The sequence below is a fragment of the Lithobates pipiens genome, unplaced genomic scaffold (genome assembly GCF_037356315.1).
Source record: "Lithobates pipiens isolate NorthernLeopardFrog02 unplaced genomic scaffold, aLitPip1_a1.2 Scaffold_19, whole genome shotgun sequence".
In the NCBI taxonomy this organism is placed as follows: Eukaryota; Metazoa; Chordata; class Amphibia; order Anura; family Ranidae; genus Lithobates; species Lithobates pipiens.
In genome coordinates, this window is record NW_027507764.1 from 508,630,258 (window position 1) to 508,649,194 (window position 18,937).

Sequence of the window (18,937 nt, forward strand, 5' to 3'; positions counted from 1 at the left end):
GCTGCAACTGATGTTTTTTTTTTTCAGAATTTTTCAGTTTGTTTGCGCCCCCAAAAAATTTTGAGCACCAGCTGCCACTGGACCCAACTCTTATCAGACCACTGGGTATCAGCTGGCTTCAGCTCCCAGCACACAAGCACAAGTAAGCACACAGCTGTGACCCACAAGAGAAGTATGGTCAAAAAAAGCTTTGGCCATACTTCTCTTTTAAAGTACAGTATATATAAAATTAAAGCTTTTTTTTTAGTTTTGGATACAGTAATGAGAGGTTGGAACCTGTGTCAGATTTTTGTTGCGGTCTTTCCCCACTAGGCAGATTTACTTTCTTAAAACCAGTAACACTTAGTACTTTTTCACATGGGAGGCCAGGGGACACAAAAACAGGTGGCTAAGATATGGTTTTATCACTCACATGTGAAATGTGCACCAAGCCTTGGTCTTAAATAGACTCTACCCAACCCAAGATGGAAGCCAGAGCTGCACCAGATGTTGCACTCTCCAGTTTTAGTAAATCAAGCCCATAGGGCTTGATTTTTTTTAAAGGCAAATAGGCTTTGCAAAGGAAGATGATTTTCCTCAGAACATGAATGAGGTGAAGCTCTGCTGACTTGCATCACCCAATCACACAAGCAAAAATGCTATTGTTTTTTTCTTGCATGTGAGCAGGTACTCTTCACAAAGTGAAACTTTACCACATTCACTAAGCTTTGGAGAAAATTCTCTTGCAATGTGAACAGTCTATTTGCCTTTAGTAAATCAACCCCAGTACTTCACACCTCACTGTTACACATATAGTGGTTGATTTACTAAAGGCAAATAGACTGTGCACTCTGCAAGTGCAGTTGCTCCAGATCTGACATGTTTACAGTGGAACTAAACCCATTGATTTAATGGTTTCCCAAAACAGTTACTTTATTTAAGGCATGATGTGAACTGCCACAGCTGCTTGTGCTCTCAAATCAGGGCCATCTTTAAGGCAGGGAAAAAGGGGCAGCTGCCCTTGGCCCTGACATTGTTGTGGGGCTCAAAGCAGCTGCCTCATACTTGCCAACTATCCCAGTTTAAATTGCCTTGTCTCTTGAAGTTTTAGTCCTGTGCTGTGTCCCAATATCTCAGTGTGAAGTGATGCTACTAATGCTGCCCAGCTCTGCCCTACTGCAGACCCTGTGTTTCCATGTAAATAACCGGCATTCATATGTAAATAACAGCAACATTCATAAGTAAATAACTGTGGCTGGCGGCATTGATATGTAAATAAAGGTGGCATTCATATGTATATCATGCCCCCCTGCAGTGAGGAGATGATGTGCTGTAACGTCTAGCAAAAAAACAGTGAGCAGTATTACTGTTTTACTATACAGTAATCTCTAGAAAGCAATTAGCAAGCAGAAATCATTTGCTGTAACCTCTAGCAACTAATCAATGAGCCGTAATGTGTGCTATAACCTCTAGCAACCAGTCAGTAAGCCGTAATGATATGCTGTAACCGCTGACAACCAATCACAATTGCTGCCTGATACAGTAAACTGATTTTAAGTCTAGCTGCTATTGCATGTCTCAGAGCAGAGGTAGTGTGAAATTGCATGGGGGGGGGGGGGGGGGGGCGCAAGGAATTTTTTGCCCAGGGTCCAATCCAAAGGCGGATCCAGAGTCAAGTCTCGGGAGGGGCACTGCCAAAATCCTTGCTCTTTTTCTGTTTATATTGCAAAAAATTAAAAACGCAGAGATTATCAAATGCCACCAAAAGAAAGCTCTATTTGTGGGGAAAAAAGGACATAAATTTTATTTTCGGTACAGCGTTGCACAACCATGCAATTATCAGCCAGTCAAAGTAACGCAGCGCAGTATCACAAGAAATAATCATACATAATGGCACACATGTATTTTGCGATTTGTCACATGACATTCATAATGTGCATGGATGGATGGCAGCAGCAGGGATTTGGGGGGCGGTTCCCACAATACATGGGCTGCTACATTTGTATTGCTGCCCCACACAGCAGATCAGGGGGTCTGTGACTAGTAACCTGTGGCTGACCATGTTGCTGCTTCCAGAAAAGGGTCATCACCTTGCTCAGCTGCAGTGTCTTACCAGCAGGGAAAGGGGAAATAATTCTTCCCTCTCAGGCTCCCTCCAACTCGTACTCACCGCCTCATGATCCCTTCTCATCTCCCTCAATGTCCTTTGCAGCCTCCTGGTGTTCTCTCCCCTCCCCCTGTGCATGCTGCGGGCTACAATCAATTCTTAGGCAAGCACCATTTTTCCACTGGTACTTGGGACTACATATTCCATGATCCTCTCCTGCTTGGACACCTCCCTCTCATTGGCTCTGGCCAGGGCCAATGAGCAAAGGAAGAGAGCAGACGAAAGGCAGTGTCTGTGTGAAGAGGAAAGGGAGGGGGAGGAAATCCCCCTGCAGCTGAAGGTTATATCCCTTCACCTAGCCTGTCAGTATCAGCGCCGCTGCTCTGTGGATCCTGTGGCAGCGACAGCTGGTAGTATGTCCGCATGGGGGCCAGACATGGATTATAAAGCTGCCACCTGATGGGGTTGTACTCAGCCAATTGTGGAACTGCACATGCGATGTTCACCACTGGCAGCACACTAGCACATCAGCCTTTTTCTGGGGAATCAGAGCGTTGACTATCCTCTCCCCAGCTGCCTGACCTGTTCTCCAGCAGCTCCTCCTCCGTCAAGTTGGCTCAGTCTGAGAGTGAGACTCCCTCCCACGTGACTCACTCAGACTGACGTCACTCGTTGCTAGACGCCAGGCGGCCCAGGCGTTAGCAACGAGTGCAGGAGAGAGGCTCCACCCACCGCTGTTCCTCATCCTGGTCAGTGCTGGGCGTAATGACAAGTAGAGTCTCTCTCTCTCTGCGCCGCTGATCGGGTTATGTGAGAGAGACTCGGGCAGCGGAGGCAGCGCAAGGGAGAATGTGACAATGACATGTCACTGCTACTATTTCGGGGGGGGCAATTGACCTGTTGCCCCCCCCCTGGATCCGCCCCTGGTCCAATCAATATTAAAGATGGCTCTGTCTCAAATGAAGTCATTAAATGGTTGGTGTCCCCTCCAGAATGATCATCCAATCATGTGCAAGCAAACATACAGATTTTTTTAATTTTATGTTAGTTGCCTTGGCCAATTGTTAGGAGAACATTTGATTTACTCCTAATTCTGGAATTGTTGCACTTCTTTCTCTGTCACTAGATGACCTGGTATCTGGTGACATTGGATAAGACAAGGGCATAGCAAGGACAGATTATTAATGAATGGGGTGTTTCAGCCAATGGGCAGGTCTGCTGGGAGAACCTATTTATTTGGGTGGGGTCAGGTAATCGGGTTCTGTGCCACCTGGGTGGACATGAATTATGTTGCCCCAGGCTACTAGGCCATAAGCCTTAGGCCTATCCTGGGGGCATCTGGCTTCTAGGCAGTCTGAGGGCCTATCCAGAAGCAGGAGAGCAGCAGAGGGTTGGGACTGTGGGCTTGTAGTCCAACCAGAAGTAACGGTTCCACCGGCCGGGGAACCAGTTGTGGTCGGAGGTGACGGGGAAGCTGTCGCCACTAAGGGGCCATCCACCTTATTACAGGAGACCATTGTGAGTAAGATAAGGCTAGTACCAGAGAAGACGTCTCGCCAGCCGGGGACGGTGAAGAAGTGGGAAAACCTCAGTAAGTCAGGGACCCAGCGGGGACAGCAGAAGAGACGCTTGTTGAGCATTGGCAAGTTCCAAGCCAGGGACCTAGTGTGTCTGCGGGGGTGACGCTTGAGGAATATCTGTGAGTGCCAAGTGGGGCACCGATGCTGCATTCACCTAGGTAAGTATGTCTCTGAAAAAAATTAAATAAAATCCCGTACTACTCATTAAAAAATCTTGCAATGTAGATAGATCAAAGGTAAATGTTTTTTTCTTTCTCAACAAAAATTGAGTTTTGTTTGTTTTTTTTTATTTTTTTAATTGAAATTTTCATAATAAAGTTACAAACTTTATTGTAAAACAGAGTCAATAGTCAGCAATGTGGAGTTACTCTTTAACAAAATATTCCACCTTTTGACCTTTTTATTCTGTTTATACCAGGAATCTTTTTCTATTTTTTACATACCGTAAGTATCTTTTATAATCTCAGAGGCACCTTTACATTTCTATACAGATCTGCTCCAATGTATTCGATTTTGCAGTCAGATTGTGAATAAAGGTTAAATAAAATGAAATGTCGCCGTTGCCATCTCCCTTTAGTGAACAAATAGAATGTGATGTTTGCCTTAGTAGGGTGTGCGTCAGAACACAACACACGTTAGTCACAAAAAGTCAATATTTAGATTAAGCGCCAACAAAATGCTGCAATAATAAAAAAAAGAATTAAAGCTGAAGTTTAATCTGCTTATATTTGACCTTTCCTGATTCCTTCACCACCCCCAACCCCCCTCCCCCAATCATCTCCCAAATAAACATTTTAACCCCTTCAGATCTGCGCTATAGCCGTATGACGGCTACAGCGCAGATCTACTTTGCCGGGAGGCCGTCAATAGACGTCCTCCCCTTTGCACGCGGCGCGCTGTGATCACCGAGTCAATGAGACTCAGGTGATCACAGATTTGAGTAAGGGGTCGATCCCGGCCTTTTACCACGTGATCAGCTGTCAACCAATGACAGCTGATCGCGTGATGTAAACAGAAGATCGGTAATTGTTTTTTTTCTCCTCACGCTGACACTGATCACTGGCTTCAGTGCAAGGGACATCGGCTCCGAAGAGGAAGAGGTGAAGCCGCCTCATCTGTGCCCACCAATACCGCCTTTCAGTGCCACCTGCCATCGCCCACACAGTGCCGCGAATCAGTTCATAAGTGCAAGCAATCAGTGCCACCTATCAATGCCCACGCGTGCCACCTATCAATGCCAACCAGTGGTGCCAATCAGTGCCTCATCAATGCCACCTATCAGTGCTGCCTATCAGTATCACATACGAGTGCCCATCAGTTCCCATCACTCCCACCTATCAGTGCCCATCAGTGCTAGCTATCAGTGCCACCTATTAGTGCCACCTATTAGTGCCCTTCAGTGCCACCTATTAATTCCCTTCAGTGCCTCCCATCAGTACCACCCATCCGTGCCACCTCTCAGTGCCCACCAATGGCACCTATCATTGCCCACCAGTACCACCTCATCGGTGCCCACCAGTGCCACTTAATAGTGCCCATCAATGTCGCCTATTGGTGCCCATGAGTGCAGCCTATTAGTGCCCATCAGTGCAGCCTCATTAGCGTACATCAATGAAGGAGAAAAATTACCTGTTTGCTAAATTTATTAACAAAATATAAAACAGTTTTCTATTTTATTTTTAAAATGTCTGTGTTTTTTTTATTTTTTTTAACAAAAAATAAAACACCCAGAGGTGATCAAATACCACCAAAAGAAAAATCTATTTGTGGGGAAAAAATGATAAAAATGTAATTTGGGTACAATGTTGTATGACCGCGCAATTGTCATTCAAAGAGTGACAGTGCTAAAAGCTGAAAATTGGTCTGGGCAGGAGGGAGGTTTAGGTGCCCAGTAAGCAATTGGTTAAATAAAATCTTTCCATTTTCAGTTTGTACACAAATTAACCACTTCAGGCATGGAAGGATTTATCCACTTCCTGACCAGGCCATTTTTTGCGATATGACACTGCTTCGCTTTAACTGTTAATTGATGGTCTTTTTTATTCCCCACAAACAGAGCTTTGGTTTGGTGGTATTTGATCACCTCTGAGATTTTTCTTTTTTTGCACTATAAACAAAAAAAGACTGACAATTTTGAAAACAACATTTATTTCATTTCTGCTATAAACATTTACAAAAAAGAAAAATGTAAAAAAAATGAATTTATTCATCAGTTTTGGCCAATATATAATCTGCTAAATATTTTTGGTAAAAAAAAAAAACGCAGTAAGCGTATATTGATTGGTTTGCGCAAAAGTTATCTAGTCTACAAAATAGGAGATAGATTTATGGTATTTATATTTATTTATTTTACTAGTAATGGCAACGATCTGCGATTTTTAGCAGGACTGCGACATTGCGGTGGACAGATTAGACATCTAACTGACATTGTTAAAACTTTTTTAGGAACCAGTGACATTATTACAGTAATCAGTGCTAAAAATATGCATTGTTATTGTACTAATGACACTGGTAAGGAAGAGGTTAACATTGGGGGCGATCAAGTGGTTAAATGTGTTCCCTGTTTGTGTTTTCTAACTGTGCGGGGGACTGTGTGACTGGGGAAACAGAAAGACAGGATCTGTGTGATCTCCCCTGTCAGAATGGAGATCTGCATTGTTTACACAGGCAAATCCCTGTTCTGTCACTGCGGGGAACAATCTCGGTGGTTGGCGGACATCGAGTCTGCCCCACCCGCTGATTGGCTCCCCCACTGGCCAATGGCGCACCCACGAAAGTGAGTTCTTGTACCGACATTCACCTATAGCAGTTTGTGGGTTTGTGCCACCTTGCCGCAGTATGATGACAATAGCACACCAGTGACCGGGCACCCTAGGCAGCAGGGTGCCCTAGGCGGCTGCCTAGTTTGCCTGGTGGTAGCACCGGCCCTGCTTGTGACTCTGCTTGCTTTCAAACTGATCTGATTTTGTTCAGAAAAAAAAAAAGCAGAAGAAAACTGCATCCCTGTAGATCCTATGTAGCTCCTCACACTGGGTTGTTGCGCCTAAGTTGCGCTTAAAAAAATCTTTGGTGCATGTTTGGTGTGGTAAACAAAACACTCCAAAGATGCATCCATCCATTGAAATGAATGGAAACCGGATCAAACACACCATGCACCTGTGGGAAGTTCTCAAGCCTGGGTTCACAGAATCACATGACAAGGGAAATCATTATATTTAATGGTGTCCTTCTAATCAACTTAAAGGGAAAAATGTGTAGCGCTATACCAAAGTGCTTAAACAATAAATATACATGTAAACATATATATCCGAAAACAGAAATGCATATGAATATAAATCTAATTAAATTACAGTAAACAAAAATATAGTAATCAAGACAATGTCCAGTGAAGAAATATAGTCAGTAGTCACTCTTTAGAGTGCAAGTGATCAAAACAATATCTGGTAAAGAGATACGATCAGTGTTCACTCTTTAAAGTGCAAAATGCCACTATAATCCTCAAAGGGGTGAGAATCAAAACCCGATTAGAATATAAACTTCCAAAGATGTGCTCTTCCCAAGTGCGACACCACCACCACCGTGAGAATGGAGGAGGCTTACTGGAAATCAGGGACTTAGCTAGGCATATGCCTCCCAAGTCACAAAGGCTTATAATCAAGGATAGGCCTGATGAATGCAGATAGTCCACAATCTCAGCTCACACCACACCGACAATTGGCAAAAAATCTTTATTATCCAATGAGATGTAGTGGTAGTATTGTGCATGAAACCATGGAAATAAAAATCTCACATAGCGTGATACTGTCATATAAAAAGGCTTTAATAAAAAAGGTGAATAAAAACACTCACATTTTGAAGGTATCTAATGGCATATACATAAATACAAGTGATGTCGGGAAAGGAGTCCACCCGATGCGTTTCGACTACACAGTCGTCATCTGGGGGACATCTATATTATCTCGGTATTAGTGGAGAATAACTAGATATCCCATCAAATATGGGGCTGGAAGTTGTGTTGGCTGCATAACAAATGGGATCATCATGTACATTTTAATAAATACCATGTTTCCAAAGAATTAAGATTGATGTTAATATTTATATTTACACAATCAACATTATATTTATTTTGAACTTTAAAAAGCTGTAAAGGGTTACAAAACATTTAAACAAAGCTATGTTTAGTTAGTTTGTATATACTGATACATAAATATAGAATACCACTTCAAAAAGTGTATATCTACTTCATAATACACTGTACAATGCCAGTATTAACCCTACTGCAACATACTTGGGATGTATTGACCTCCTAAAAACCTTACTAAATAGGTCAGATAGAGGGTGCAAACGTCACCCAATTCATTAGGTGAAAATCTCACAATATATTAAATCAGTTAAAATAAAATGAAAAATTAAGTTTAAAAATGTGCTAAAAAATATGCAAATTAAAATATGCAAATTAAAAAAGAGAGACGTCATTCAAAGAACCCACACCTATCTCACTAGGATCTATTAATAAAGAAATTAATATCCCACTCTATATTAATACCTTGGGGATGGTAGGTTTGCAGCTCATAGATCCAGAAAGTTTCGAGCCTGGACACACCTCTAATAGAGGCTCCTCCCCTCCATGGAGCAATGTATTTGTCTATGATAAGGAATTGGGTCCCAGTAGGGTCACGGTCATGGCACTGTTGATAGTGGTGTGGGACTGTATGTATGATACTACCTTGTTTAATCAAATTGATGTGTTCGGAGACCCTCGTAGTGAAGGATCTTATAGTGCGGCCCACATACTGCTTGCCACATGGGCAGGTCAGCATGTAAACCAAATTTGTTGTGGCGCAGGTACAGAATTGTTTAATCGTATAAGTTCGGCCTGTAACGGTCGATTTAAATTTCTTTGTACTTCTGCGCCCACCAATGTTATATTGACACACAAGAAACTTTTTGCATGGGAAGTATCCTGTCCAGTTGGGAAAAGGACGACTTAATGGGGGGGTTAAAAATCGATGGTGCTATTTTATTTTTAAGAGCGGGTAAACCTCAATAAACAACCATAGGCCTCTCTGGGATAATAGAACCAAAGAGCCTATCATTTCTTAGGATATCCCAATGTTTTAAAAAGATATCCTTTATTTGTTTGTGTTGTATCGAAAACTTAGTAAGAAAAGACCATTTAAACTTGTTATCTTCCTCACTCTGGGGCCTTTCAACTAACAATTGGGAGCGGTCAGTATTCATGACCTTCAAAAGGTCCCTATCTATGTTGTCTTGAATGTACCCCTTGTCTAAGAATCTCGACCTAAGGACATCGGCTTGTATCTTAAATGTCTGTACATCTGTACAATTACGTCGAAGCCGTAAAAATTGGCTTTTCGGAACAGAATTCAGCCATGCCTTATGGTGGCAACTGTCAACAGAATAAACCCGTTCCTATCCGTGGGTTTAAAATATGTACTCAAAACGAACAGCTGCCCCACCTTTTCTATCACGAGATCCAAGAAATTAATCTTGGAAACGTGTTCAGGGTTAAGAAAAATTTTTCAAGAGATTCCTGGGAACCAGCCCATAGGAGGAGAATGTCGTCTATATACCTTATCCACAACTTTAATTGAGGACAGTTTAAAGTGTAGACGACACCCCCCTTCCATTTGGAGATAAATAGATTGGCCAGACTAGGGGCGAATTTCGCCCCCATCGCCACTCCCTTCACTTGCGAATAGAAGCAGCCATCGAACCAAAAATAGTTCCGCTGTGTAGCAAACTCCAAAAGCTCCAGAATATAATCAACTTGAGTTGAGATTAAAGTTGGTTCCTTCCTCAAAAAATTTCGGCTTCCTTCCCTCTAGAATGGGGGATGCAAGTATACAAGGATGTGACATCCGCTGTGACCAAAATAAGATCACCTTCAATTATAAACGTAGAAAGTCGGTTAATCACGCCCTTGGTGTCTTTTACAAAAGATGACGTTTTTCTTACAAGCGGTTGGAGGAAGTAATCAATATATTTCCCAATTCTGGAAGTTATGGAGTCGATGCTGCTTACGATAGGGTGCCCAGGGGGGTGTGAGATAATTTTGTGAATCTTAGGCAGATAATATATGATTGGAATCTGGGGAGCTGTGGGGACTAGGAATGACCTCTCTTTAAAGTTTAAAATCAAAGAATCAAAACCTTTGCAGATCAAATTAGTTAATTCCCTCTTATATTTTTTTGTTAGATTGCAAAGGCAATTATTTATCTCTCTCATATAGTCAGCTTTGTCTAATAAGGCAATTCCACCCCCCCATCTGCTGGACGGATAACTAAGTCCCTGTTATCACACAGAGACCTCAGGCCATCTGCCGGCAGGGGGCCGTGGATCGTCTAGTTGGCAACTGGGCAAGGTCTTTCAAAACAAGATCTCTAAACATACTTAAAGACGGAGCTAATGGAGTGGGAGGGTTGAAAAGGGAAGGGTTAGATAACCCAGAGTGTACAATTCCTGAGGTAGTTGCTCTAGCGGTATTTCTGGTCGGATTAGAAATTATGTATCTTTGTATGTTAATCTTTCTAATGTATTTGTGCACATCCATGAAGGTATCAAATTTACTCAACCCTCATGGAGGTGCAAACTTCAAACCTTTATTTAAAATAAACTTTTCATTTTGAGTCAGTGTCACGCTACTCAGATTAAAAACTCCTTGGCAGGTCAGATCCACCTTCTCTTTTCGCTTCTGGAGCCTCCTCCCTCCTCTGGACCCTCTTTTTGTACGGGACCTCTTTTTCTGCCCTGAGGGTCCTCGTGAAAACCCTGGTTAGAGCGTGGGTTAGGATATGGTTGTTGACCATATGGGAGTTGGATATATTCAAGCTTAGGGTATGGATAAACATTAGAGTTACCACGATCAGAGAGAGGAGAGTATCGATTATAAGTCGATATAGGAGGATGATTGTACTGAGGTGGCTGATTATTTTGTTGGTCATAATATCTTACAGGAGACCACCTGTATTGTGGGGTATTTCTCTCATATTAATAATAATTGTCCCGATATGGACTATTATACTTACGCCCACCTCTACCTCTCCTGTTATTACCTCTACTTCTCTGGATGTTTTTAGGAGTATGGGTATTATGTACCCATCCTCCTTGAGATTGGGAGACCATACCCGTCGATTGAAATTTTATTCATTGACGCTCTAGGCAGAAATGATAAATTGGTTACGGTTACATTACTGGCACTGGCTACATTGGTCTCCATAGCCATCGTACCATTAGCTTCCGCGGCTGTAACATTTGCCACGGAATCTTGCCATCTAAAAACTTTTCCTGCCCTGTAGTCTCCTACATCTCTTGTATATTTTTTATGTTTTTTTATTTTTTGGTCCTTGCCTTCCTTAATGAGATGGTCTTGAGGATTGGAGGACAAGGAAACTTTAATAAACCATCCTTAAGCTCTTTAATCTCCCAATCCAAGACATTCAAACGCTCTTGTTTCTTGGAGATCAGGAACCTGAGAAGCTTAAAGCCTGCCTCATTAAAATGACAATCAACTTCTAATCAACTTAGCACAGGGCAATTTCAGTTCCTGGTGGAGTTCAGTGCGATTTCAGTTCCTGGTGGAGTTCAGTGCAATTTCAGCCCCATAGACTTCTATGTTATCTCATAGACATCGCATCAACATAGATAAGAAGCATTCATCCATTCATCCATGTAATGGATTTATTCCTCACCTCTCCTCCCTGGTCATCCTTCATCCATCGATTTTGAATAAGCCCACAATCTTGGAGCCTTCCTTTGATTGATTGACTGATCCTTCCTTTGATCGATTAATCCTTCCTTTGATTGATTGATTGATTAATCCTTCCTTCAATTGATTGATCCTTCTTTTAATCAATCCATCCTTTGAGCGATTGTTTGATCCTCCCTTCGATCAATCCATCCTTCGGTTGATTGTTTGATCCTTCCTTCAATCAATCCACCCTTTGATTGATTGTTAAATCCTTCTTTTAATCAATCCATCCTTTAATGGATTGTGTGATCCTCCCTTCAATCAATCCATCCTCTGATTGATTGTTTGATCCTTCTTTCGATCAATACATCCCTCAATCAATTGTTTGATCCTTCCTTCGATTGCTCCATCCTTCAATCAATTGTTTGATCCTTCCTTTGGTTAATCAAGCCTTTGATTGATTTTTCATCCCTCCTTCCATAAATCCATCCTTCAATTGATTGTTTGATCCTTTATTCGATCAATCCATTCTTCGATTGATTGTTTGATCCTTTCTTCTATCAGTCTATCCTTTGATTGATTTTTTGAACCTTCCTTTGATCAATCCATCCTTCGATTGATTTTTTGAACCTTTCTTTGATCAATGCAACCTTTAATCAATTGTTTGAATCTTCCTTCAACTAATCCATTCTTTAATCAATTGTTTGATCCTTCTTTAAACAAATTCATCTTTCCTTCTTTAAACAAATCCAAATTTGATCAATTGTTTGGTTTGTTCCTTCAATCAATCCATCCTTTGATCGATTGTTTGATTGTTCCGATTGAGTCATGCTTCTTTCAATCAATTGATCCTTCAATTCTTCCTTTGATCTATTGATTTATCCTCCCTTTGATCGATCCTTCCTTTGATTGAATATTCAATCCTTCCTTTGATCCTTCCTTCGATTGATAAATTATTATATCCTTCCTTCAATCGAACAATCAAAGGAACAAAGCATCAATCGATCAAAGGAAGGATAAAAAACTGCTTCAATGTGAACCTAGCTTTTAAGCAAAAAGGATGACTAGGGAGGAGAGGTGAGGGTTAAAAAAATCCAGATCCATCAAAGTCCCATAGGAATGCTTCTTATCTATGCCAATGCGACTTCTGTGAGATATCATAGAAGTCTATGGGGCTGAAATCTCACTGAAGTCAAAATATAATGTGATTTCCCTTGTCATGCAATTCTGTGAACTGGGGCTTGAGAACTTCTAAAGTCGCATCAATAGCCATACTGAAAAGCACATTAGAATAACGGCACGTGATATGGGAAAACGCAACACAAACGTTGCAAAACACATCAAAAACGCATAATGCGTTGTGGTAAATTTACCACAACGTAGGAGAAATGTGGCAAAAAAGCACTTTTGATGCAGTTTTCATATAGAAAGTAGCCTAAAGTTTGTGTAAAAAAAAAGTAAATAGTGCGATGTGTCGGTATCAGCGTGAATAACTCACATTAACCATTTGCTCCCACACAGAGCATTCTGGGTGTTTTCTTTCCCTTCGGAGTGCATCTTCCATCCAGCCTGAAACATATACTGTAATTATAGGAGAAGCGTTGGAGGTAAGACCTTATTACACTCATACAGAACAAAGAACATCAACAAGATATAACTTGACTAATCCCATGTTAATATACATTGTACTCTCCTGCCATGGCAACCACAGGATTTGTATTCTAGAACACGGCAAACCCTGGCAACTTCACTAATACAGGAAAGTAAATCCAGGTGGAGGTTGTGGATGATGGGTGTAATTATGTTTTCATACTGTAATAGCACATTGATTGCAAAGAGAAAATTGAGGCATACCAATAATTATAAATATTCACAATTGTAGAAGAACCCAAAAATACAAATATTTTATAATGTTTTACAATAAAGAGATGTTAAAGTGAATTGTATTTATTTTTATTCAGTTCGGGTACTTATATAGAGCATATATATATATATATATATATATATATATATATATATATATATATATATATATATATATATAATATTACCAAAAGTATTGGTACACATGCCTTTACACACACATGAACTCTAATGGCATCCCAGTCTTAGTCTGTAGGGTTCAATATTGAGTTGGCCCACCCTTTGCTGCTATACCAGCTTCAACTCTTCTGGGAAGGCGTCCACAAGGTTTAGGAGTGTGTCTTTGGGAATTTTTGACCATTCTTCCAGAAGTGCATTGTGTGGTCAGGCACTGATGTTGGACAAGAAGGCCTGGCTCGCAGTCTCTGCTCTAAATCATCCCGAAGGTGTTCTATCAGGTTGAGGTCAGGAATCTGTGCAGGCCAGTCAAGTTCCTCCACCCCAAACTCGCTCATTAATGTCTTTATGTACCTTGCTTTGTGCAATGGCCAAAATCATTTGGTGGAGGGGGGATTACGGTGTGGGTTTTTTTTTCAGGGCTTGGGCTTGGTTCCTTAGTTCCAGTGAAGGGAATTCTTAAGGCGTCAGCATACCAAGACATTTTGGACAATTTCATGCTCCCAACTTTGTGGGAACAGTTTGGCGATGGCCCCTTCCTGTTCCAACATGACTGCACACCAATCAATAAACGAGGTCCATAAAGACATGGATGAGCGAGTTTGGGGTGGAGGAACTTGACTGGCCTGCATAGAGTTCTCAGCCTGATAGGACACCTTTGGGATGAATTAGAGCGGAGACTGCAAGCCAGTCCAACATCAGTGTCTGACCTCACAAATGCGCTTCTGGAAGAATGGTCAAATATTCCCATAGACACACTGCTAAACCTTGTAGGCAGCCTTCCCAGAAGAGTTGAAGCTGTTAAAGCTGTAAAGGGTGGGCCAACTCAATATTGAACCCTACGGACTAAGACTGGGGTGTCATTAAAGTTCATGTGTGTGCAAAAGCAAAATTAATATATATATTTTTTTTCACACAAATAGAGCTTTCCTTTGGTGGTATTTGATCTCCATTGGGTTTATTTATATTTTATTCTTAGCGATATGAACAGAAAAAGACTAAACATAAAAAAAAAAAAATTATAAAAATTTTATATATATATATATATATATATATATATATATATTTTTTTTTTTTTTTTTTTTTACTTTCTGCTTTAAACATATCCAGTAAAAAAAAATCGAATTTCTTTATAAATTTTGGCCAAAATATATTCTGCTACATGACTTTGGTATTTTTACTGGTAATTGCTCAGTCATGCAATGCTCTACCCAAACTAAATGTATATAATCTTTTTCACACAAATAGAGCTTTCTTTTGGTGGTATTTGATAACCACTGGGTTTTTATTTTTTACGACATAAACATAAAAAAAAAAAAGAATTAAAAAATTTAAAAAAAATAAAACAATAGTTTTTATTTTCTGCTATAAAACATATCCTTTAAAAAAAAAATGTATTTCTTTATAAATTTAGGCCAATATATATTCTGCTACATGTCTTTGGTAAAATAACACAATGAGGGTTATTTACTAAAGGAAAATCCACTTTGCATTGAAAGTGCACTTGGAAGTGCAGTCGCTGTAGATCCGAGGGGAACATGCAAGGAAAATAAAAAACAGCATTTTAGCTTGCACATGATTGGATGATAAAATCAGCAGAGCTTCCCCTTATTTCAGCTCTACCCCTTAGATTTATAGCTACTGCACTTCCTAGTGCACTTGCAGTGCAAAGTGGAGTTGCGCTTTCGTAAATAACCCCCAATAAGTGTATATTGATTAATGTGAGTGAAATTGATAGCGTCTACAAACTATGGTATACATACTGGATATTTTTTGTTTACACTACTAATGGTGGTGATCAGCAACTTATAATAGAACTGTGGCGGTCAATCTGACACTAACTGATGCTGGGGGGCAGGGCGGGGAGGGACTGGCTAACTTCCATTGACATCACCAAACACTAATACAGTGATAATAATATGCACTGTCACTGTGTCACTGTACTAATGACACTGGCTGGGAAGGGGTTAGCATTCAGCACGATGATGGGGTACATGTGTGAAATGTGTGTAATGTGTGCTACTTTTTCTAACATATCTGTTTGTTTCTTATCCCTAAGAAGCAGAGAGATTGTTCCCTTGATTGTCAACACAGAGCTCTGGGCTGTGATTGAACTCAGCCAATCAGCAGGTACTGGCTATGAATCATTGGGACTTGCCTGGTGCAAGGATTTTTGAAACCCTAGGCAAAACCTAATTTCCTGGTGCCTCCATGGCAGCATACCTGTGACAAGCTCCGCCTTGGCTCCTCCCTCAGGACTAGTGAATATTATAAAAGAAAAGGTTAGTACAGCCCCCGCATTCTCCTTTTTTTCCTCATACCTCATGGCAGTGAATCCTGGTCGGCGTCCTTAACTTCTGCATTCGGCAGCGTCCGTCCGGGTTCAAGCCTCTCTCGGACGCAGTTCCTTCTCTTGGGCAGCTAAATGCGCTTATAAGGTTGGAAGTCCCTTCTGTAGGATCTTTTGGGACAAGCAGTTTGTCTCTTAAGTAAGAGCTTTACCTGCAGTATGGGCATTCAGGCTCCAGTCTATGGCAGCAGAGGTGGCAGCTTTGCTCTGTCCCTGAGACTTGTTGTTCCCCTCTTGTCTCATCTGTCCTTTCTCTCTCTCTCTCTTGCGCTCTGTTCCCCTGGCCCCCATAGTTTTAGGAGACCCCCTTCCCTTCCCACATGCGTTTTGTCATCCTCAGACTCACTAGGGGCCGCGCGCGGCGAGTCTGGGTCATTTTATAATAGATCAGCGTTCCCGCCGTCGTCTGCGCATGCGCGGTAGCGTCGGAGGATTCGACGGCCATTTTTACTGAGGGCGAATGGTTCTTTTTGCCCTCAGAGTGTCAGGGGAGGAGCTCAAGCGTGACATCACTTCCCCCCTCCTATTTATTTCCCCAGCAGCACAAGTGAAATGCCTGTGGTCAACAAGAGAATTACACTCTAGAGTTCCAGGCTATACCCACCCCTGTTAAGGTAAGACATGTCTTAATGCATTTGTCTTCTTATACATGTGAGGCCGCGTACACACGCGGGGACTGTTCGCTGAAACTTTGTTCGTCAAACAGTTGCCGCAACAGTCCGCTCAAAATTTGCATGAGCGGACTTGCCCACACACGGCACTTTTTGAGCGGACTGTTTCAGCGAACTGTTTGCCAAACAGTTCGCTCAACTTTTGAAATGAACGGACTCGCCCACGTAAGGCGGAGGCAAGTCCGCCCATTTCGAGCGCGTGTACAGGTAGGCGGGGCCCGCGAAGGAGACGTCGCGGGCACCGCCGCCTGGAATGGACTTAAAGGGACACCCAACGCCGAAAAAAATCGGCGTGGGGGTTCCCCCAAAGTCCACAACAGACCCTTGTCCGAGCACGCTACCCGGCCGGCCAGGAAAGGGGGGCGAGCGAGCGCGCCCCCCCCTCCTGAGCCGTACCAGGCCGCGTGCCCTCAACATGGGGGGTGCCTTGGGGAAGGGGGGGCCGCGCGGCCCCCCCACCCCAAAGCACCTTGTCCCCATGTTGATGAGGACAAGGGCCTCTTCCCGACAACCCTGGCCGTTGGTTGTCGGGGTCTGCGGGCGGGGGGCTTATCGGAATCCGGGAGCCCCCTTTAATAAGGGGGCCCCCGGATACCGGCCCCCCACCCTATGTGAATGAGTATGGGGTACAATGTACCCCTACCCATTCACCTGTAAAATAAAAGTACCCAAAAAAAAACACAACACACGAGATAAAATATTTTATTGCACAGCTCCGGGGGTCTTCCGTCTTCGGGGGTCTTCTCGCAGGACTCCTCCGCTATCTTCGTGTAGCTCTTTTGCTAGCGGAGGAGTCCGGCTTTCTTCCTCCCCGCCGCCGGCCTCTTCTCCCGACTTCGGGGGTCTTGTCCCCCTCTTCGGTTCTTCTGCCGGGCCACCGCGCCTTCTTGTAGCTCTTTTGCAGGCGGTGGCCCGGTCTTCTGTCGCCGATGTCGCCGTCGCCGCCTTCCGTTCTTCTTCTTGTTCTTCTTGTTCTTCTCCAGGAGATGTTGACACGACGCTCTCTCCAGCCACAATGCCAGAGCCGCCCTGCGCTGCCACTTATATAGTGACAATGGGGCGGTGTCACATGGTATATGTCACATGGGTTGGTCACATGGTGACCCCGCCCCCTTACGATGTCATAGTCCCCATGTGACATCAACCCATGTGACCAACCCATGTGACATATACCATGTGACACCGCCCCATTGTCACTATATAAGTGGCAGCGCAGGGCGGCTCTGGCATTCCGGCCGGAGAGAGCGACGTGTCAACATCTCCTGGAGAAGAACAAGAAGAACAAGAAGAAGAAGAAGAAGAACGGAAGGCCGCGACGGCGACAGCGGCGACAGAAGACCGGGCCACCGCCTGCAAAAGAGCTACAAGAAGGCGCGGTGGCCCGGCAGAAGAACCGAAGAGGGGGACAAGACCCCCGAAGTCGGGAGAAGAGGCCGGCGGCGGGGAGGAAGAAAGCCGGACTCCTCCGCTAGCAAAAGAGCTACACGAAGATAGCGGAGGAGTCCGGTGAGAAGACCCCCGAAGACGGAAGACCCCCGGAGCTGTGCAATAAAATATTTTTTCTCGTGTGTTGTGTTTTTTTTTGGGTACTTTTATTTTACAGGTGAATGGGTAGGGGTACATTGTACCCCATACTCATTCACATAGGGTGGGGGGCCGGTATCCGGGGGCCCCCTTATTAAAGGGGGCTCCCGGATTCCGATAAGCCCCCCGCCCGCAGACCCCGACAACCAACGGCCAGGGTTGTCGGGAAGAGGCCCTTGTCCTCATCAACATGGGGACAAGGTGCTTTGGGGTGGGGGGGCCGCGCGGCCCCCCCTTCCCCAAGGCACCCCCCATGTTGAGGGGACGCGGCCTGGTACGGCTCAGAAGGGGGGGGGCGCGCTCGCTCGCCCCCCTTTCCTGGCCGGCCGGGTAGCGTGCTCGGACAAGGGTCTGTTGTGGACTTTGGGGGGACCCCCACGCCGATTTTTTTCGGCATTGGGGTTCCCCTTTAAGTCCATTCCAGGCGGCGGAGCCCGCGACGTCTCCGTCGCGGGCCCCGCCTACCTGGAGACGCGCTCGTAATGAGCAGACTTTCCTCCGAGCGGGAACAGTTTGCTCATTTCGAAAGTGGCCTACACACGGGCGGACTGTCCGCTCAAACAAAGTATTAGCGGACAGTTTTTCGGAATTTCCGAAAGACTTTGTCCGTCAAACTGTCCGCTGAAACTGTCCGCTGAAAGCCCACACACGGGCGGACTGTCCGCTGAAACACTGTTCAGCGGACAAAGTTGAGCGAACAGTCCGCCCGTGTGTACGCGGCCTGAGCATGCGAATATATATATGTATAGCTCTGATGGAACAACTCGTTCATTAAAAGTGTATTAATTTATTAAAAATGTCTCTTTTCATCGGAGCCTCCAAAAAAAAAAAAAAAAAAATGGATGTTTTAAAAAAAAAAAAAAACACAGCACACAGTAACAGTGGGGGGAAGTCGTTACTTATGTAGGCAAATTC